General features: G+C 38.9%; 1 long non-coding RNA gene across 5 annotated transcripts in view; it reads right to left on the reverse strand.

Annotated features, from left to right (window-relative positions):
* LOC121891912 overlaps window positions 1-24,166 on the reverse strand; it is a 211,536-nt gene that overhangs the window by 177,424 nt on the left and 9,946 nt on the right. For all 5 annotated transcript variants that reach the window (XR_006094226.1, XR_006094227.1, XR_006094230.1 and 2 more), the window contains exons 2-3: window positions 17,441-17,552; window positions 17,085-17,187 (exon numbers count right to left, since the gene is read on the reverse strand). This is a non-coding gene — a long non-coding RNA (uncharacterized LOC121891912). The remainder of the gene's footprint in view (window positions 1-17,084; window positions 17,188-17,440; window positions 17,553-24,166) is intronic.

A 24,166-nucleotide genomic window follows, 5' to 3' on the forward strand; every position in this document is an offset into this window, starting at 1 on the left:
AACTTTTGAACAGAACACGGCTAGCTGTTTTTTTCCTGCTTCCAGTCTGCCAAGATAAACTAACCATCTCCAGGCTTTAGCTTCAAATTTAATGGACAGACATGAGAGTGGTATTGATCTTCTCATCAAATTCTCAACAACATTTCCAAAAATGTTGAACTATCCCTGTAAGGATCATAACTTTAAATGACCTTCCCCAGTTAGTTAGAGAAAGGCAGTTTGATTTGTTTGGACAGACAAAAGGACAGGATTTGTTGACTATGCCTTACTGTGCCATTGGCATTTAAAAGTTTTATTGTTAGTTATTCTTTGGTTTGCTTTTTCTCTTTGGTTTTACGGACTTTCAAGTTCCTATTCAAGAGATCACTGCATTTAAATAAAGGTTACAAATATCTGGCAGTCTTTGTGATGCCCTTCTTCATCAGCCACCCTCTTACTTTGGCTTCCTGCCATTTGGCACTAAACCAAAGCCAAACAATGTTACCAGCAACAATTTCACATTACTGGGGAGTCGTTTAATTCAATGTTAATATCAATACTGATTAATGTAGCTTTAAGTAAAGGAAAACAAAACAAGACGATCCAAATCCAATAATCCAAGAAAAGGCTACAGCAAATGTGGCTGGGGCCTTGTAAGTTGGACTGATCGATAGGAATTTTGAGACAATCAAAAGGTGGGCGAAGAGGTCGGAGCATCTCAAGAACAAATTGATTTCCGGGCGCTTTTGAAAAATTGAGGTTAGTATTGAGAGTCAACAATGTCAAATGCGAGGCACAGCTCATTGGATTAATACCTGTCCTTCCTTCCTGAAGTAAATGGCATTGATTACACATTCTGTCCACAAGTTACACAGTTGGCTATTGACAAAGACACACTTGTCTAATCTTTTCATGCTGTTTTAATCAATTATCAGGTCTCCCATTCCTGTTCAGTCTTTCATAAAAACACACGTACCAAACCTGCTGGCGTCATGTAAATTGTAATGTATTTCTAATGCTGCAAGACTGTCTGCGGGCAGTTTGGAAGTCTCTCTCTTTACTTTCACTTTGTCACTGCCAGGGTCAGAGAAATCATGAAATAGCACAGAGCTCCCAGTGGGGCACTTTGTTTTCTGTGACACAGAGAAAGTCATTTGTCATCACATAGCTTAAGAGTTATCCTGTAAAAATAGAATGGAATACATCTTCACCTCACCCACTTTTTGTGTGAGGCAGTCACTGTTTGCTGTATCATATTTTTTTTTGCCCTACCATTTTCTCTCTCTCTGTCTCTTGCACTGTTTTACCTCCTTCCTAATTTAATGCATGATCTGATATTTTGCTGCAATTTGCTTAAAAATGACTCAAGAGCTGGATTGCACTTAAAAGCAATTTAGTTCGTTGAGCTTCATTTATTTCTGCCTATCAAGATGTGAAGAACAACAAGTTGTTCCACTTGAAAATGCTGGAGTGTGTGTCAAAGAAAGCCTAATTCAACACTGCACTCTGTTTACCTACCTTGCCCTGAGGGACGCCAGGAGAGAAAACATCTGCAGTATATTCACCCTCACTCAGCTTTGAATGCCTTATTTTCAATTTAAAGGGCCTCTACACTCAAAAATATGTTTTTCATACAATTTGGATGATTGAGAAGTGCACCTACGAGATTGATTTTGTGGCCTCACAACTAGTGTGGAAACTTCAAAATCCAATGCTCTTGGGGAAATTGGACTTTTGAAGTTGGAGATAGCTTGGGACTTAATTTTTCAAATGAATATTTTTTGCATATTCAACGAGTCTGTAATATGTAAGTAGCACGAAGATGTCTATGCACTTTTAACTGTTTTTTTCAGTAGTTTTTCCTGGAAAAAACATATAGGGGAAAATGTTTTCATTTTTGAAAACATGTCTGGAGGGGATCTTTCATGTATTCAAGCATCACATTGAGAAAGTTAGTGATGAAATTGTAACAGGATGGGCCTAATACAGCACCCAATTTGCAGAACTATGGTCCTGTTTACACCTGGTATTAACATGTGATCTGTGTCTATACCGATTGCATTTACAACTGGCTGAGATCTGATCACAAATGTGTTCTGGTTGTATTTACACCTCACATTAAACATGCAGTTTCCCTTATTGAGATGTTGAGGGATAGCTAGATGCAGATTCCATGTTATTTCCTGGTGTAAATGAAGTGTATTGGTACATCAGTACAAAATGGCAGAATTCCAATTAATAGCATCCAGCAAGGTACCTCGTTACAGCACAAAAGACAGACAACTAAAACCACCACCTTTGCTATATTCATGAATCACTTTTATGAGGTACATTCACTCATGCCATAACTTTGGGAGGAACTTGTTCTTGTTCCCTTAATGCACTGTAGAGACAGTTTATCACAGCACATCAGTAATCACTGACTGAATTACAGTTTGGACTTTATTGATCCAATATCATATCATACTCACTGCCATAATAGAAATCAGCAGAAACATAAACATTTGTAAACATACTGATTAAGACAAAAACACACACCAGAGTAACAATTTGATTTTTAAAACTGTAAATAAGTCAAATGAAATAGTGCTTACAAAACTGCATGGTTCTCAACTAAAGAGAAGAATAAATGTCCTTGTGAATCTTTGTAGAAACAAGAAAGAGGAAAATGCTCTTTTCCCTGATTACAAATAAATGTTGTGGTCTACATACCACCAAGGCACTACAGAGGGTAATTATAAAGGTGGCTTTTTGTGTTACTCTGGAATTATTGAGGTGAAGATGAATGTGTTCATTTTTCAGGCAGATCCAAAGCTGGCCAAATTGGATTTTGGTACAGTACCTGCACAGCCAAATGACACAGCAACAGTGAAGTGTGAAGATTTGTATTTATTTCTTTTTGGTGTGTGTGTGGGATTTGTGTGAACATAACTTTTAACTGAAGTATTCTGTAAAACATATAGCAACTTATCACCTACCATGAGTGCCAACTTGGCAACAAAAGACACGTTATTATTTTCTAACTCCTTATTTTTATCTAGGAGATGGAATTAAGCAATCATCCATCTGTGATTATCCATTAAAACAATACTTAAAATGAATTGGTTAAACTAGCATCAACGGCTAAGCTGTCTATCACCACGCCATCTACTGGATGCACTGCAGGTAAAGACTCAGCCTGATGTGTTTGCGGGCAAGATATGAGTGATACATGCAGAATGAATACACATAATCTAGCCCACTTAGCTATCAGTACTTGATAAACATATCCTTGAGCATGAACTAAAAGCTAACAGGTACCAGAATTTAAGCACATCTAATGGGAAGTAAACTATCTTATTGTAGGGTGTATTATTGTTCTGTCACTGTTAGGTTGTACAACTTTGAATTCATCCAATGCAAAAATTACTAGCATTAAGAAAAATGCAAACATGAACTCTACTGAAAGCATAGTCCAGTTTCATGAATTATAAGAGCAGTTTGTACTGTTTGGCTGTGATTTTGATGTCTTCGACTTAATAAGCAGTGTTTGACATGCATCAGAATACAGGAACAGAAAGCTTTTACTGTATTATGCTCAAACTAAGGATTTCTCAACATAGCTCAAAAACTGTACACAAAGCCACACTGAAATCAGGCAGGTTGATGCTGTTTTGGTCGCTTATATATTCAGAGCTTGAAGATGAAGAATCCACAGCCATGCTAGTGACTCTGAAATTCTACTTGTGTCACATTCATTTCATATCAGAATTATCAAAATTACAAGATTCAGACTTGTAAATATTGTGCATGTCAACATCCAAGTTCAACTAGCATATTCAGATATTTCTGAAAGCTATGATACACCTTACAGCTTCATAATACAGGAGTGCCTGAAAATCAAGCAAATAGGGAAAGTCTGTCATTTGAGGAAATTCAAACCACATTTACTAGATATGTCTTGCGTCCCATCTTATATATTGTGAATGCAGCATTAGGCACAGATGTGCTTGAGCTAAATGCTAATGTCAGCATGCTAATAATGATATTCATAATGACGATACTAACATGCTTATGTTTAACAGGTGTATGGTGCTAACCAAAGTCATTATGAGACATTGTCTGGGAACCCCGGATGTCACTGGTTCCAATGATGGTATTGCAGATGTTGAGATATTTAACTCAAACCTGCTGGTGGCACTAAAAAATCTACCAAAGGCAGTAGGCTTAATCACTCAGGAAACACCCCTAGAGCCATGTCACCATGAGGGCTGAAGTGGTAAATTAACAGAAGGTCACAGGTATTTTGTATAACTAAAAAGGTTTGCATTTCTTTGTTGTTGTCTATGGAAATTGTGATTTGGTATTAATATGCACAATGATTTGGCATCACCAAGCTTAAAACCTCTATGGTGCCAAAAATAAAAAGCTCTTTATAAATGGAAATTTGGATGATTCAAACACAGAGTGCCAAATTGAAGTGTGTGCAAATGGCTACTGGTGAGGTTACTACAATGTGAATGCACAATTGCTTAGGCCTATGAATGTTTACTGAATAGAATAATATAATTATTAGCTTGTCTTTTGATTTTGACTTTTTGTTTTACAGAAGCAAAAAATGAATGAAGAGCAGTTAGGGAAACCTGCAACACCCATATTTCCTGCATTTTTACAGGGAGGGAGAAAGAGAGGTGACGGCATGTGGCAAAGGTCCCTGGGATGTTCCAATCATGTGGTATACGTCTTAGACCAAGAGGATGCTGACAACCCCAATAAACAGCAATATTAAAGACAACAGTATCTTTTGTACGCCTGTCAGGTTTGGCCTTTACATGTTCAATGAAACAATGTTAAAGTGTGTCTTATAATGTTTTCCTTTCAGTCATTTGTTTGGCACATCACACCTCATGCCTTCTGATAGCTGAAGTGAAGAAAATTAGAATTTTCTGCATAATTAATCCCAGTGATAGAGCAATAATGAAGTCCTAAATTGCAGTGGCATGCAGTGCACACAGAACGTGGGACTTTCAGAATGGATACAGCTGTCTATGCTGAGCGTAAGCACGGGACTGAGAGTTTGTATAGATTAAGCAGCTTGAATCTATAGAGTCAAATGAGTTGCTATCGACTGAATGCTCACTGATTGACATTTAAACCTTGACACAAACAAAATCCTCTCCGTCCCTTAATTATTGCATTTTCCTGCAGGCTCCATGTGGATAAAGGCTATAGAAACATTGCATTTATTTATGGCAAATCTATAAATAATTGATCATTGTCTTGAATTATTTATTCTTATCAGGATATAAATATTGCATGGCTGACATGAATAATGAATCACTATCAAATTCAATTCTGTGTAGCTTTGGACTATTGTAAGCACTTGGCCATGGGTAATTGCATATTGACTGGGGGTTAAGCCAAATGTTTGTCAAACTGTGAATAAGACAGAATGACTGCTGAGTTTTTGCCTGATAAGGGACAACTCTCTGTATGTTGTCTGTATCCCAATAACAGCTGGTGGAAAATATTGAGACTCGCTCCATAAATAGTTTATAAATCCAACTTTTTCATCACTGGTGATCTGTGGAATGACACAGGATGCAAGTATATCTGACTATCCACCCTTTCCAATGAACACGGCTGGGTTATGGTAGCCTAAATGAGAGAGGTGCAGGCTTGGGAATTGAAGGCCACTGGTGTAAAGAAATACTTATGGAAATCTCAGCGGGGAATTAAATCAGTGAGGCTTTCCTCTTTCCCTCATCTGCCACTGCTGATGTGCCTTTAGGAGATGTTTAACCTCCTACAGTTTCATCAGAGCAGTTCAGAAGCTGAATGTTAAACATGTGAACTTCAGTAATGAAATCAATATGAGTTATTGCTTTGAAAAAAAAAGAAATAAAAAAAAAACAGCTCACACACACATACACATACACACACACACACACACACACACACACACACACACACACACTGAACAAACCCTGACTCCAAAAAGATAAAACAAAAATCATAAAATGTAAAACAAACCGACATCTTGGAATGTAAGAATGGTAACTTGTGTAACGAGTTTCACAGTGCTTTTCAGCATTTCCTTTCTCACTAATGTATTATAGATCAAGAACTAGGCAGCTCTGTTCCATTAATATGTTTTGAAAGATAAACGTCAATGAAAAATGGAGGAATAACTCAATTTGAAATGTAGCTGAAAGCAGCTACATTTCAAGCAGAGTGAAGCTCCATCTGTCCGGCTGATACGGAGACATCATTTACCTCATTTGAAACTTGAACTTGAAATGTTGCATAATAGCTCATAAAAGCAGCACATACTGTACTGCGAGTTCCAACCAAAGTAAAGCAAAAGCAGGGCACAGAGGAAATTGTAACATTATTGGATGGATACGACTACATCTGTCCGCCTGCGCTCTAGTAATTTAAAATGGATTTGTATTTAGGATGTTTGCCAGTTAATCTCAGTTAGGGATTCATATTCGCTCAAGGGACCCAAACAATAGAAGAGCGACATGATTAACTCAATAGATAGCATGGCAGCAAAGCTACCAAGGGGGCACGGAAGCTGAAACTGTATACATTTACTGTGCTGTACCAAATCTGCATCATAAACCTAAAGCTGCAGTGGGAAACATGCATGGATCACCTAATTCATTAATTATTATTTATTTAATAAAAACAAATTGCTGTATTTGCTTGCCAGAATCTCAGAGATAGTGATAGTGATTGGGACTAAAGGAGAGGTCTTGACAGAATGTGTTTCTGTCAGTCACTCCCAGTCAATTAAACTGGGGTTCGGAGTTTGAAGCAGTGGGAGCCACATTATGTTTGTATATCTTTATGGTTATTATCATCAGAGTTGATGGAGAATTTGAATTATCCATATTTCAGATGGCATAAACAATCTGATATGAATATACTTACAGTATAATAATATACATATGCATATACTGCTGGCCCTGGGCACATGGTCCATGCTAACCAGGGCTGAGAGACAGCTATGATGCATTCTTATATGATGATGATATGTTTTAGTGCTGTGTGGTATAAGCACACAGGGAAACTTCTTAGAGCTACTAAAGCTGCTGGCCCAGTACAATGCTCTCCTAGAAGAACACATGAGAAACCCGGCGTGACATGTGACCTAACTGAGCCATCAGTCTCAGAATGAGTTAATTTCAGCCCTTGCCAGCGAGACACTGAGCTGCATCATAGCAGAAGTTAAAGCAGTAAAGTTTTACTCTGTCATTGTCGACTCCACCATTGACATTACCAGGATAGATCAGTTCTCTCTGTCCCTAAGGTATATAACTGGAACTGGCAACAGTATCAAGCACTTTATTCATTTTGAAGAGCTTCCAAACAGCAATGCAGATACATTTTATAATGTACTTGTAAATTCACTCAGTACATTAGGTCTGGGTGTTAAACTTATCCCGGGCCAGGCATATGATGGGGCAAGAACAATGTGTGGTCATTTATCAGGGCTGCAGGTAGGGGTCAAACAACAGTGCTCCCCAAAAGGCATTTTATATACACTGCTCTGCACACAATCTAAACCTCGTCCTTCAGGATGCAACATGTTCATTGTGTAGCACAAAACTGTCTTATGGTAGAATGGAATCGCTCTACTGTTTCCTTACTTCCAGCCTTCCATGATTTAAGATCCTAGAGGAGGAACAGGCCAACATGTAGCTGGAGGGAACGATACTCACATTGAAAAGTCTGTCAGATAGCAGGTGGGCATCCAGGAAGCAGGCCACTGAAGCAGTGATGCAAAGTCTATCTGCTATACTTGTGGCCTTGGAGAGGATAAAAGAACACAACCTCACTTCACCGAAGACAGCCTATAGAGCGGATGAATTCAAATTTTTGCTGTGCCTTTGGAATGCTATACTGCAGAAGACATACATATTATCCAACTACCTCCAAAAAGAATTGCTAGATGTCAGCACAGCTGTCCAGCTCAAGGAAATGTGCACAGATTTGTCATTTGAAGAAATGATCAAAACAGGGAAAGACATTGCTAGGAGGTGCAACTCTTCCACTGAATTTACAGGGGGGAGAGGCCGGAGATGAAAACATTTCCATGATAAGGTGGCAGAAGTCGAAGTAATCTAGGATCCCAAAACGTGTTTCAAAGTGGAATTTTATTTCCATATCTTAGACATCCTTATGCAACAGTTTGAGACACACTTTACAGATTTTCACCAAAGGGCAAAACTTGTCTCCATTCTGAACCTGAAAAACTTTTCCACAGATGACGCAACCAACAGAATCCAGGATCTAGCCAACTTCTATGCTGGAGACGTGTCCACAAATGAGTGGGTGTTGGATGAATTTCTTTCTTTCCGTGCTATGTGTAGCAAATTGGAAATAAAGCTCAACACCACAGAGGCTGTTCTGCAATTCATTATCTGCAACAATATGGAAAGGGCATTTCCCAACATCGGTATTTCGTATTTACAAAACACGACCAGTCACCACTGCAAATGCGGAACACAGTTTAAGCTGCCTGAAGTTAATTAAAAACTATCTCCAGGCATGCATGAAGGAGGCCAGACTCTCAAACCCCACCTTACTCTCCATAGGGAGGGATACTGTCATTGATAAGAACAAGGTGGTTGAAAGGTTTGCAAGGATGCAGGAGAGGAGGATGGTGCTATAAGATCAGGTCACATTACTGTATATAGTTCAGGAGTATCTTTGAGTTTGGTATGTTCAAATGCGGAGTATTTATTCGTTATTTGTGTGACATAGGCTTGTCATAGATGCTGGCTATTTGGCCTTTTTCAGAAATGGTGTTGTTTGTTGCTGCTTATGTTGTAGACCGCCATGTCTGCTTGGTTATTGTATTAACGGCAGGCCATACATTGCTTGCACACTTGTAGTTAGTTGTCATGTGTGGGCTGACTATGTAGGCTATATGGTTGTGTGGCCGCATTGCCATCCAACATCACTGAATGTCAAACTGTATTCATTTGCCAGGTTTGTGCAAATTAAATAATACATGGCGCTGACTATGGTTCTGAAATAGCCTATCAGCAGCTGTGCTGCTTAAATATCAGCAAATCCATGGTACTGTCCATGGTGCTGAAATAGCATGCCTGATTGTAACCCACATTTCTCTTTGTTCTGCCCTTCTGTCCCCGCAAATTTCCCCTTGGATCTGTCTTGCATCTCCACACAGCCTACAGGCTGTATAAGGGCCCACTACAGGACCTCATCCATTTGAATAGTCCTTATGTAGTGTTGTATACTACTGTATCTATTTTATATTTGAATAGGACTTACAGTATTGTAGACCGCCGTGTCTATTTTATGTTTGTTATTTCCATGTAAGAGACACATGAAACAGTGCACCTGGCCTGTCTGCGTTCAGCACCACCACCGATAGACAGCGACAGCCTGCGACAGCCTGCGTGTGCCCCGTCACAGCGACAGCCAGCGACAGTCTGTGACAGCCTGAACTGTTCGTCAGGTGCTGAACTGTTCGTCAATCGATGCACGTAGAGCGCCGCTTGTTGTCCTCAGTGCAGAAACATTTTAACGCAACTGGCAACCTGTTTTCTTTTTTTTTTCTTCAGAACAGGCTCGTCTGACAAGGTGGCTTCACAGTATGTTTTCTTAGACATACACCTGCTTGACTCAATAAGTGACAATTTGTGTTTATGGATGGGATATATCAGCTATTTTAAAGTTGTGAATTTTAAAATGACTTTGTCAGAAGGGCCCATCGAGAATGCTCCACCCCCCTCTGTGCTGAGAGTTTAGCTCCGCCCCTCAGTTCAAGCAAGAGAAACATGTTTGAAAGGCTTCCACCTATTGAGAGGCAAGAGACAAGAGCAGATGTACTCAGTAAAAAATACTGAATTTAGATTTATTTCTAGCTAAGTTCATTTACAGAACAGATGTTCTGTAAACCAACATCCCTCCTCCCCCAGAGTTGTTTTTTTTTCCTCTATTCTCCTATATCTTTTGTCAGCAAACCCAGCAAAGCCTATGACTCATATTCAATAGTGTACTGAAGTTTTGGTCTTCAGTATTAGCTGCTGCTACTTTGGTAGGCTGACAGCCAGAATTTACAATTCATTTTCCTCACCTAGACCTGCTTGTGCACACTGTCAGACTCTGGGAAACTGATAAAAAGGCAGAACATGGCACCAAGTACGTCTCTCCGGGAAGTTACTATGGTTGGTGAATGCTATAGGGCCAGCGTGCTCTCAGCCAAGCTACAGATTTTACACTCATTTTCGGGAGGTGGGGCAGGGGGGAGTTTTACATTTACAGTCACGTCTGCCTGCCAGTGGTGAAGACAGCAAAGATAAGGGAAAAATGTTCCAGTGGCAGGGCAAGTGAAGGCAGGCCTTCCCAGCTTTGATTTCAAATTCTGTCACGTCCAGGATGCAGATGAAATATTTCCCCCTCTAGCTCCTAATACACACGAGTATGATCACGCCGCTGACAGACTCCGGGGCTAACTCCATTTTTTATGTCAAGTAGTCCGTATAGAGTTGTGCCACTTCCTTTGCACTACTTAGCCTGGTCAGTTACACTGTAAAAATCTGCGCCTTAGTGTTTTTTTCCACACATATCTCCTATACAAATCAAACTTTTACAATTACTGTTTATGATATATCTTTAACCCTTATTAGCCAGCCATTTATATTTCACAGTTAAAAAGTGACATTTTCACAATATTGTGACCATAAAAAACACACATCATTTGATGTTCCTCTGCTTTAAATATATGAAAGTTCTTTTATTTATTATCTATTTCCAATCTTTTCATTTTGTTTTCCCCAATATCATCATCATTATGCTATTATTGTCCACCCTCTTAGAGTATTTCCAATTATAAATGGTCAATATCTTTGATTGTACCCCACAGTAAATTCCACTAATAGTCATAAAGATGTTTTATGAGGCTGCATTTTATTTGAATAGCTTTTTCTGATTGGTGATTTTTATTTAGGCCTGGTTAGCAGAATTACCAGGGCAGCCTGTGTGCAAATTTGCCTGCTGCTGAGAAAGATGGATGTTAATATGAGTGAGGGAATGGCTGCTCCGTAACAATGCCTGATTACTTGCACTATAGATCAGATATCTCACACACTACTGATTGGAATTTGATGAAATTTCTAAATGATGCAGCTCACCATTGGATTCTTTAGGAGTTCACATTACACAGATTAGGAGTGTCACCGCAAGAGAAGATGACATATGTGTTATTGATACCAGGGTGGACTGCAGTATTTGTGTGGTTTATGTTGGCTTTTTGATTCTCTGCAGACATAGTGCAGAATAATTAGGGCACTTGTTGCTTTTTAAAATCATGTGACATTTATCAGATGCTACTTAACACTCTGCATAGGGATCAATCAAGATATTGCATTGCTAAATAGGGAGAAGTCCTATTATAATAGGTGCAGAAGGTATGACACTGTACAATCAGTACTAAACTTGCCTCGGTCAAAGAATTCATGTTGCAAAGTGGGCCTGTAGGTTAAGTAAATATGGACACTTTTATACTCATCTTCTATTCAAGACTTAAAGAATCACAATTGAATGTAGATGTAGTAAAATAATGTATATTTGATAATACATTAATATGTTAATAGTTAATAATGCAAAGATTTTAATGAGAACATTGGTTTTAAATAATCCCCTGATGCAATTTAACTAGATATGACTTCCAGATAGATTCGGGCTTTTTTCTTCTTAATGTTTGCTCAATTCGCAATGATTAAAGTGCACACTCATATTTGGATTCACAAAGCAAAGGTTTAAGTTACAATTAATTTCCATTAGCACATCAGATGGCAAAAGCTTCAGGAGATTTAAAATTTTCATATTTCCAAACCAGTCTTGTGGTTTAAACACAGCTTATCCTATAAAGAAAATTGAATCACTTTCATCCACTGTAAAAGCATGCATTAGCCATGTTTTAGAAAGCTCACACACTTATTGCAACATCTCAAAACCTCAAGTTTATGTGCCATGCTTATAGCTGTTGATGTTGCGCCGAGGATTTTATGTGATTTTAACAATGTTCCACTGCTTTGGCTCCATAATGGTAACGGTGATGGTGATTTTCACTCCAGTCCAGAAAATATCTTTGAAAAACTGTAATAAAAAAAGGATATATTTATTATGATATCCCACTTGTTTCTCAATACCTTAGGCAGGCTTTCACATCTCTCAAAGCAGAGTGGTAAGGAAAAAAAAAAAAAACACAAACTGCCATCTTCTTCACCTCTCCATTTTCCTAGTTCCTTTGTGTCAACATCTGTACAATAACATTCCAATACTCTGATTGAGTTTCATGTGCAAAGATACACAGCAGCAACTTAATAAAGAAGACTTTCGGATGTTTGGTTCTGTACTGTACTGATACTGTATGTACACTGTATATACGGTGTATTGGAAAATACACAATTCATTTTCTCCACCAAGGCTCACACCACAAAGAGTCTTGGGTGAGTGAGTTTGTATCCTGGTTGAGAGCGTGACAGCTTATCATAGGCTTGTTAGAGATGTTATGGTTATGTTAATGCACTCAAAACACTTTGTAAAAGTCAGTAAATGATCGAGATTTTGGTTAAATATGAATAAAGTTGAAAGTCATGAGACACTGTGTTTGCTTTACTAACATTTAATCCTAATGAACTCTTTCCCTAAAGATAGTTAAGTCCTACACTTTGTACGCACAACATCCACCCTGACCAACTCCATACAAACTTGCGTGTGATACATAAATGCAGCACTTCCTACACTAGAATAATAATACCAAGCAACATAATCTATGCTGCAATTACCTTTCCTGTCAAGATGTATTTGACGAAACAAATTGCACGTCATTTCTAGGAGACAGGCTTGCATATTTTCACTCAGGGATGTTTTTTCCCCCCCATTTCAATACATACATACATATTCTATTTTTGTATAGTTTGTCCTCCATATTACATCATACTGTATAGTGTTATATGGCAGTATGAAGACAACATAGTATTTTTATGATCAGGATAAACACACTCGCACAGTCACCCATTAAAGCTTGCAAAATTGCTGCCGTACTTTATATTATGTTCATGCTGGAAATGCAGAAAGGTAAACTGTATCAAACCTTAATTGAGTGAAATGTCTTTGTCATGTTGTTAAATAGCATAGCACTCAAAATTTCCAGCTAGCTGTGTTTGCATTCAACCCAGACCACTGTTATTATGCTCAACTATGCAGAAAGATAAGGAAATAAATCTGTCTATAAGAGCAAAAATTATGCATTACAGCACCTATTTCTAACAGTAGGGTACTCTAAACAGCACAGCAGTATGCCATCTTCTATTTATCAAGCCGTGAAGATACATAGTGTTAAAGCATTTGTTTTGACAAATACATGCGAGTTTATCTCATGTATTTTACACATTTTTGAGCTGTGCTAAGGAAGAGCGTGGACCACGCACAACCAAAAAGGTGTTACTATCACAGTTACAGACGAGGAATACATATTAATGCCAAATGTGCTGAGGAAAAATTGGCAAATATCTAAAATATGCTGATCTCAAGTTCTAGGATTCAGCCCAGGGAAGGGCCTCATGCATAATTCAGAAGAGCCGCTGCAAACCTGACAATGAACGTTTATGTAAACCCAAAGTGAGATAATACCGCAAAAAAAGCAAATGCTAATTCACCTCACTAACGATATGAAGATCATCATTTGTATACCGAACCACTGTATCAAAAAGGTTAGAGAGGGAAAGAAGTGGAATTAAATGGAAACGCTCTCTTGATAGGAAGATAAACTCTGTGGAGAGAGCAGAACCGCATGTCATTCCCCCCTGTGAGGAAAGGTCACTAAAGAAGAGTTTTGAATAGATATAATTAACTCTGCAAAATGACTTTTTGAAAATCCTTCATTTGGGTTTTTATGTTCTTTTGTGTAATTGTTTCAACGTAAGCCGCTGATGACAGCTTTCATGTTTACCAGCATTTTGAGCTGAAGCCTTTCTAAAACAAATTGCTCTTTGTGCTGCCGAGGTCAGAGTTGGTTTATAGTTGTAATGAAGGGGTTTCATTTTGACTTTTACACATGGCTGTACTTATGATCAATTGTACTTGATATTCCCGTAACACAGATAGAAAAAAAGGAGACTCAGAAGGCTTAACACCAACGCCAAAAGCACCAAAGCATTTAGAGAACGTGACAAAAGAAAAAAATCGGACAAAAAGAAATTGAGGTTTACATATACTATCACACTAATGAGTTAGTGAGGAACACCTGCACAGACAGGTGGCTGATCAGGGATAGTCAGGTGATCTATGAAGGCAAGAAACTCACTGAGGACATCTTGAGGACAAAGGTGGCAACAAGACGGTCTTTCAGAAGAGCCACACTTAGTTTTAAGTATCTAAGTGCATGTTCATGCAGGTAAGTAGACAAGTGTCACAATTCTGAAAAATGAAACTAAATGCATTTCCTTTATTCCTACTTGAGAGGTAAGTGCATCTTACAATTTATCACAATCGACTCTACAATGACATTCCAGGAGTTGTTCATGAAGCTGTAAGCGAGCTGACTTCTACTAAAATCACATCTATAAAAATGGTACTAGACAGAAACAATTATTTCTTTAATTCACATACAAATGTGTGTTTATTTTTGGCAAGACCTCAACAGATGGTTATCACTTATAATTTAAACAAAACTCTTTTTTTTAAAATTAATATCCTCACAACATATCTGATACTGTACAGTAAATATAATTATTATCTTGGGTAAACGGCATTAACTTACATCTTTAATTTTAATTTTCTGTTAGTTTGGCCTTCTTTGATCTTCCATCCATAACAGAAACACAGTTAAAATCTCTCTAAATTTACTGTACAATGTATAAATATTAATATTACAATGCTACTCCTATTATGTGTTGTAGTTTAAGTAAAAATAACATGAAAATCATGTGAGTTTGAGCAACCGAGAGCCATGTTCTGCATTTGCATGAGCAACAGTATGACCCCCATTAACTGAGTATGTTCCTGTTACTTCTAAAAAAAAAAAAAAAAAAATCCTCCACACACATGCAGTCTTAACAAGCACTTGGGCCATGCTGCCAATTACCGGATCTACATCACACAAGTAGGCACCTGACTAGCTGCAAATACCACAAGTGAGGTAAATGGGAGAGACCTAGGGAATCAGAGGCAGGAGAGGAGGGAGACGGAGCAGATGTCACCTTGACTGTACTAGCTTTGCTTGGAATTATGAGGGCACTTTTGCATCTTGAATGATATACATTCAATATACAAACATTTGCCACATGTGATAACATCCCTTACTGATTTATAGGCCTATAAACTGTTAAGATCTAAAATTCCACAAATCAAAAGCTGGGTTCTACTCCTCATTTTCTTAATGTCGTTCTAATAAAAATGCAAACCATATGCATTTCCCAAAATTGTCTATATCACCTTTGCTTCTTTAACTACTAAGCTGCAACCACTTGTATAAATCACTTCACATATTACATTAAGTTACTGTCTTTTGATTTAAATGAATATGCAAATCTCCCCTCCATATAACTGCTGATTCCCAAAGCATGCACATACTCTCCCATCCTCCCATATACATCCATCAAACAAGCTTCATTTACTTCTCTAACTTACACAGCCATTCAACCAAATGTACCACTCTACTTCCCAATGGTGAGAGTTTTGTGCGTTTACAGTGTGCACAAATTCCCATGTGAAAATCTGCGTGAGTGCGTGCGCACTCGGGGTAAGCCAATCCTTCTCTGAGGTTTAGCCGTGTAAGAATGTCGCTTCTCTTAATAAATCATCTTGTCCCCTCTCATCTCCCCTGCGGATTCAAGGACCCCCCCCCCCACCCCCACCCCCACCCCACCCCCAATCAATCCGGCACCCTCTGTAGAAGCTTGCGTGCGGTAGAAAAAGCCTTGGGGTGCAAGTGTGCAGACTCGGCGACAAACTGACAGCGAGACGGTGGGGAGAGCTGGAGGGAGGACACCATGTGTTTGATATCGAAGGAATGCTGCTGAGTTGAAGCCGTGTGTGTGTGTGTGTGAGAGAGAGACAAAGAGTGCAACATGGGGCACCAAACTCCGTCTCTCAATTACGAAGGTTCACCACAGACAACTAAAAGGCCTGGAGGCTTACTTTGCACACACATACTATGGCAAGATCATTGCCTCATATTGTGTCAATCAATACAAGCTGAACAATGCTAGAGAGAGAGTGTATAATGCATGAGATAGGGCTATGGTCAACAGAGCAAAAGAGAGCTCACCAATTCGGAATGAGCACCATTTCATCTGCTTGCACTCTACTGTGCATTTGCGGTTGTCTCCTAGGAGATACCAACAAACATATACTATATCGTGGCGTGCTGTGCTGTACGGCGAGAGGTTTTGGCGAGGTTAAGATCTGTAAGAGGAAAGAGTTAAGTTCACCTTTCTTCACACATCTCCCCCTCTTCCCTCGACAGCCTCAATCAAATGAAACCCTTTTAGAGAGATCCCAGAACGTGCTCTTACGCACACCCACGCATTCACGCACGTGCAAAGGACACACTCGCAAGCACCTCTACACACTCCCACACACAAACACGTACTCGCACACACATATGTAGTCAACCTCTCCGCATAGCCAACGGGAGGTAATCAAAGCCCTGATACGCTCTAACCAGATCCATTAAGGAGCTAATAAAGGCTCTGGATGAGTTAATTAATGACCCCCAAGAACATCATCTGCCTCCAGTGCTACTGCTCAGACAGCCGTCTGACTCTCACGGAGCAAATCCCAAATCAAAACAAAAACAGCCACAGTTGGGGCTGATTTAGGTGAAAAATCTGCTTGTTTTGGTATCATGACTACCAGAGAACGGGACAAGCAATTTAAGCTCCATTGATTGGATCATGAGGCATGTGTGTGTTGCCACGTCTCTGTACACTTCGCATCGATGTACTTGATATGCAGCACATCACTAGAAAAGACCATTTGCACAGAATGCCTTACAGACACAAAAAAGTAATTGATGCTAATGCGGAAAAAGGACGGGAGGGAAATCGAGCAAATCAATTAATAAAACATCTCACTCGTTTGGGTGAAGCTTGAATGTCTCTGATGAGTCAGATAACTCGGAGTCGCTTAGGTCAGCTGAAAAGCCATGATCTGTCCCAGCACTGCTTTTCTTCTTGTCTTATTCAGAGAAAGAAAAAAAATAGTACAGCTGTGATACATGGATGACAAAATTACAGTTAAGACCTCATAATAAATAAAGAAAGAAGAGTATGTGGTAAAAAAGAAAATAGGTCATGTGAAAAGGGCTTGTAGAGTCAGTCTTTTTTGCTAGATCGCTATCTCTGCCCAAGTAAGTAAGTGCTTTTCAATGTGCCTTTTTATGTGCACAAATATTACTTACTGATAATGTAATTGTAAATTTAATACTTACATTCTGATAACTCCCTCAAAAGGGAGTCCCTTCCTTTGGTCAACTCAGCAATTTATTTTGATTGAAGATCATTGTTTGTCTTTGCTGATCTGTGTTTGGGATTCTGGCACTCCTGAAATGATACATAAATCTGTGTAAATTTATATCACTTAACCATGAAGTGAGAGGACCAGTGTGTAAGATTTAGTGGCATCTACAAGGGAGGTTGCAGATCGTAACCAATTGACTACCCTCTCCCCTTCCAAGTGCGTAGGAGAACCTACAGTGGCCATGAAACTTGCGAAAAACCTTTAAGGCCCCTTTCTGTTTGGTTTGTCCGTTCTCGGCTACTGTAGAAACATGGTAGCGCAATATGGCTGTGTCTGTGGAGGGGGACCTGCTCCCTATGTAGGTACAAAGTGCTCATTCTAAGGTAACGAAAACACAATGATTCTTAGTTTCATGGCATTAAATCATACTTATCAATATTCTATTCCATTTATGCAAAGTTCGTTCCTCTAGATGCCACTAAATCTTACACACTGCACCTTTAAGAGAAGAATGAAGCATGATGCAATTGTAAAAATTATTCACAGAGACTCATACTAAGTTGATGATTAGTTTATTCTACATAGTGCTGGTTGTAAATGTAGCAGAAAAAAACTGAAACATGTCCACAAAGCAGTGAAATGAAAGTGTCTTGTAGTCCCATGCAAAATGTATTTAAAGTATCAAAAGTACTCATTACACAGTTGAATGCTCTCATCAGAGATTATTATGATTTATAAACTCATTGTTTTCATATGTAGCTTGATTTTTAAAGTAACTAGTAGCTATAGCTGTCATATACAAGTAGTGTTAAAGTAAAATACGTTTCTCTCATAGTAGTAGAGTAGTATTATAAAGTAGCATAAAGTGGAAATGTCCAGGTATCTTCCAGTTGTACAGTTTACTTTCTGTTTTACTTTTCACTCATCTCCCAGGAGGTGTCAGCAAAGCAGCCATGAAGCAGACAAATAAGGAAGTCAATTAGGTACAACTCAATTTTCAGCCATTCCAAGGTCTCCCTCTTCAACTGGATGTGAATTGTGTACAGGTTAGTTTAACATTTAACAATCAACCATACTATTATCTAAGTCACACATATTTATCATTACAGATCAAATCAAATACGAGTAAAACGTAATTCCTACATTGTTTACTCATTCAGCTCTTGCCATTGCGTTTCTGTTAATGCATTTTCTCATTTATTTTCAAGGTTTTCTCAAGGACATTGGTTATGTCAAATTGATATGATGGAAGACAACATAGCAGAGAGCTCGGCAACCTTGTCCCAGATGGCTAGAAAAGTGCAAGGAGCATGTGTGGTGGCAATGGAAAGACTACAAAGACAAAGAGGACAGCATGTAGGAGGTCACTTCCGACATAAAAGAGAGGCAAGTACAGTTATTATTATAAAAGTAAAACTATTACATTTAATATTAATAATTTAGCTAGCCACGCCACCATTATTACCCAGAGCTGAAATTATTACTTTTCTTTTACACTTTACCATGGTCTATGAAAACAAATTCAAACTATATGTAAATATTTGTCCTGTCTTGTCTTTTTCATCTTCTGTTTTTAAATTACTGTCACAATATTGGCGAGGGGGGACGGATGGTGGATGAAAAAGTAGGAAGTGGATGTTTGGGATGCTGGGTATGAAGTACAGAGGAGACTCATCTGCAAAACCAGTCCTCCAGTTGGTTGAAAGTAGGACTAGAAGAAAACTGATTCCACTCATAGCTCACCATGCCAATAGAGGGTCCATCATAATCAGCGATGAGTGGAAGGTTTACTGACATGCTCTGCCTCAGCTAATTTACAGATATTACAGTGAACCACAGTGCAGCATTTGTTGATGCACAATCAGGAGTTCATACCCAACATTTAGAGAGGGCCTGGAGAGCCCTATAAAAGAGATTGTGTGGAGGCTAAGGGGTAACCCTACAGTAGAATTACTGGTAGACCACCTGCAGTGATTGAGTGGCATGACTGGCTTGCAAAAGAACATTGTAATGGACCCCAGGCCGACTCATTCATGACATTGGGAAACTGTATAGTTAAGTTGTAATGACAAATTGTAATTGCAGCATTTGGAGAGAAATGGAAAGTAAAAGGTAAGACAGGGTGCTGGTTTGATATGGATTTTTCTTTTTGCTAAGCAGAAAGATATTACACTATGTGTCATAATGTCTCACCAATCCCGTCAATTTACCATTTATTAATGATGGTTATTATAAAGTGTCACCATGTTCTTACCTAACCTGTTGGTTACTGTTTAGAAACACAATAGGACTTCTTGGTTTGAGAAGTCTAGGTTTGAGGCAGCTAGTCTTTACTGTTGAATTTAAACTGTATTTACTGAAGAGTTACACAAGTTTCAGCAAGTATGTCTTGGTATGATTTTGGACTCCTTTCTACTGGTGTTCTTGTGAATTTGCTGACTCGTTTTGGTGACTTTGATGCTATTTTGCTTTTACACTTTTATTCGTTGTGTGTACAACATTTTTATGCTGAGTTTGTACTGCTTTCTTGGCTACTTCTCCTAAACAGAGAAGGGACTGTGTAACTCAAAGTTGCTGAAAAAGACATTCTATTAAAAATAATATAGTCATGTGGAGAATATTCACATTTCCATCAGACAAAATGTCAAATGTTTTCATAGAAATGTGAAGTGCCTTTTGACCTCCCTTGTGAAATGTGTGGCTCTTGATTGAATTCTTTTATTGCCTTCATTTTATTGGTTAGGTTCCGGATGACCTGAGGCAAGAAAAGAATCGATTCACTTATCAATACATATCTGTGTGTGTACGCACATAAATGACCCTCAACCTTGACCCCAATGACTTATGCCTTTGAATGGCCCTCATCCCCATTATAATTGTCCACCATCACATCAGAATGAGAGAAATATTCTATCCTGCCTACGGGCTGCACACAGCAATACTCTGGTCTGTTTTCCTCCTCTCCCTCTTGACATTTACCAATGTGCTAGCTAGGCAGGGAGCACTCGCTTGTTTACAGGGTCGTTAACTGTTTCTCAGAGTCTCTGCACCCAACAAATGTGGTGATTATGGTCCACAGAGAGGCTATAAGAGGTAGCTTTTGCCACCAGTATCACTATCATCACAACACACAGGCGGCATTATAAACCAAACTACCTCTCTTTCGTCTTATTCATCATCCTTTTGTGTGCAGAGTCAGCCCTTACTTAAGGGTTCCACTTCCCGTAAAAAAAAATAAAAAATAATACTAATTAATTAAGTTGGCATTTATTTGACATGGCTGGGGAAACACTCTTAGTGCATTCATACGTGCAGTTATCTGCTGGGTTGGTCCGATTTATCCTTCTCTGACGTTAGTGGTCACCAGGATTGCTCAAGTGTTAAAAGGTTCTACACATGCATGCAAGCAAGAATGCACACAAAGACAGACACACACGACCACAGAATGCCTTGGGGGAGATTTAAAAGGGATGTAGAGGAATAAATTATGAAGCACAATCCTCCCTGTTAGGAATGTAGTTCCTGTCTCTCTGTGGTGTTTCCACAATTTGCTTGGGATGGGAGGACAAGTAGGGGAGGTCAGTGACTAAAATGATGCCTGTCTGCAAAAACATGATATTTTCTTTCTTTTTTTTCTGGCATCCAGCACCCAGAGAGCTGTGAGCTGTGAGGCCTCACAATGCAAAGTGGGTGTCTACAAAAAAACCCCACCAGTATCTAAATAAAGAATAGAATTAGTAGAAACTCATTGTCAGTAAGTAGTAAACAGTATTTTATGATACACTTTTCTAGAAGCCTTATGGTTTCATCAATACTCTGCAGACCGGTAAATTTGAAGGTCACTCTTGCAAATTAAAATCCTCATCACTGTAGGTTCTGCAGTTACTTGTCTGGAAAAAAAGCTGCCATTCATTTCCGTTGCTTTGAACTGGAAGTTATGGGAGTAAAATGAAATAGATAGCCTATAGTTAAAATCCTTGGCGGTGATCCAAGCTATAGAGTCGTGAAATGCTGCTGCAAACATTCTAATGCGGCTGATTCAAGTGTCTGTTGAAAAGCCCCTTTATTATTATCTCTGTGATAAAGCAGAGAGCTGGCATTTATTTTCCTCTCTACTTTGCTACCTCTTCCTCCACACCTGTTTTTTGTTGGTTCATTGCGTTTGCGTGGAAGCATACCTCAGCCCCACAGACTCTTGAGGTACAGTTTCATATGATGAGGTATTGATGAGGCTACCCAGGAGATGGTAAAGGCAAGGGTGGTGTATCTAAATAAATCTAAATAACAACTGCTCTGAGGAAAATATTACCAGTCCAAGTAGATTTTTTTTTTTTTACCTCCACCCTAACTTTTGAATCTCCAAAAGTCTCCTCAGTTTGTGATGCTTGACCTACTCCGAGGCACATAGTTTATATCCCCTATGTTTTTTTGTCCAGGGCCACTGCATTTTACTGTTTCATTAACCTTCAGGGCCTGTCGGAAAAAAAAACATCAGTGCTGATCGCTGGGACTGAGCACATGGTGCATAAACATAAATACAACCACAGGGGGTGATGCCTGGCATGCGGGAGCAACTTTCAGTGCATTTTTGTAATACTTCCACTAAGTAAGCTTGGGCAGTCATATCATGCTGAGCAGTATAAAGCTGTCAGTCCAACCAGAAATAATTATTACACAGAACATTATAGCAATCAATCCATTAGAATTTTATGCATTCAGACATTAAAAAGAGATCTGTATAATCTATATATATAATCTATATCTATCTATATAATTTATTTCATGCCTACATAACCCTTCCCTATATTAAATTGGAAATAGACAATGTCTTTGCTTTAACTTATCATTATGAAGTAAATGTTGATCGCTATAGAATAATGACACCAGCGGGGTTTAGATTGGTTCCCTATAAGCCTCATTTTCACTATATTATTCTGTCTGCCACCAGGTATGATGTCCTGTGAAAATGAAGGCTCGATTTATAGCACAGAGGAAGTGCGTCAGCCATTGCACAACCAAAAGAGGAAGAGGACAGCTTGTTTGTTTCCCCTGGTAGCTATCAGTAACTGTATCTCATAATACTTTGTTAGGTGGCCAACCTCTTTCCATTGTCTTATTGCTATGAGATAAATATGGAATACTGCACAGGCAAATGTGACATCACACTTCAGGCTTTCCGTTAGCTACTGTAGCGAACCGGAAGAAAAGTTTAGTTTTTAAAATCAAGATTAAATCAGGTAAATCCCAGTGAGATTAACACCTCATTTTCGAGGAAGATGTTAATCTTTGTGGGATTTATGTATTGGTACACCACATTGCTCCATCTTTTGAACGATGATATAAGCATGTTTGCTCTGTAGAGGTTTTGGTTTTACTTTAACAACGTCATTTGAAGCAGGTGAAGACTGAATATTTCCTTTTTTAAATACTGTGATGGAGGCAGAAATCACAAGACAGATACCTAAGTATAAATGTACATTGGTACATTTCCTGGCATATTATTGGCACCAACTGCTGATCATTGGAATAGTGTGAAGCATTCGGCAAGACTATATATTGTGACCTCATGCATGAGCATGAGATACAAACTTAACAGGGGCTCACACTTAAAAAAAAATGCTCCATAGTGCTTCTAGTGGTCACAAACTCCACCGGGTACCTTTAAGTTGAATGCCACCGTTAACAGTAAGTTTACTACAGAATGAACATTTTCTTACTCTATCTTCACTATACTTTGGAGTATTGAATAATTAATTAATTCCCTTCATAATATTTCATATACTGTAGTTGTTACCGCCTATATACCTCCCACAGTCACCCTTAATGATGCTATTTGCAATTTTTCTCTCATAAATATTCAATAGCTACTGTATTTTGCTAAGTATCATTACTATCTTTGAATACAAGGGCATAATTTCACAGCAGGAAATTGAAAAAGAAAAAAAAAAAAAAAAGTCCAAACTACTGCCAGCATTCTTGGTAACCAATTATGGTGATAAGCTCTGTGTTTCCATTCTTCTACTAGTGATGAGAACTGAGCATGTGTCGATACAAAGGCTCTTGTTACAGATGAAGGGTCTCATGCAGCCTCTCCTCTGCTGCGTAAAGCATCTCCCTGGCATAAATAAATAAATGAGACACTACCTCGAACACATGCGCACATAGTATACACAGACTCTCACTTTCTCTCACACGCACATGCGGTAGACACGCACATGTTCACACACTACAAACCCCGTATTTCATTGGGCACGGGGTATATCTCGTACGTCCATTTGCGAATCATTGTTACAATGCTCTCAGGAAGGAACAATGAGGCTAAATCTTTAATCTGCATTAAAAGCCAGAACTCCCTGTACTGTGGTGGGAGTAAAAGTAAGGCCAGCTGTAATGCATAATAGTGCAGTGGGGAGGTGAGGTAGGTTGCCATCCCTTAATGGCCAGCTCAAACTATTTTGGTCATTATTTCAACTTCTGCAACTACGCACAGGTACACACATGCAAAAGTGTGTGCATCTACATTCATTTTGTCTGTAGCCTGGTACACAGGGAGCACACCCACAGACTGTCAACCCAGCTATTATCAAACACAATGTATTTTTCTGTATTTTCAGTATTAACTCCTTAACCAGTGGCTACATGTTGGACAGTAATGCCAGGTTCAGACTACACAATATTTTTGCTTGATGTGATGTCA

This window comes from Thunnus maccoyii, chromosome 24 (assembly GCF_910596095.1).
Source record: "Thunnus maccoyii chromosome 24, fThuMac1.1, whole genome shotgun sequence".
In the NCBI taxonomy this organism is placed as follows: domain Eukaryota; kingdom Metazoa; phylum Chordata; class Actinopteri; order Scombriformes; family Scombridae; genus Thunnus; species Thunnus maccoyii.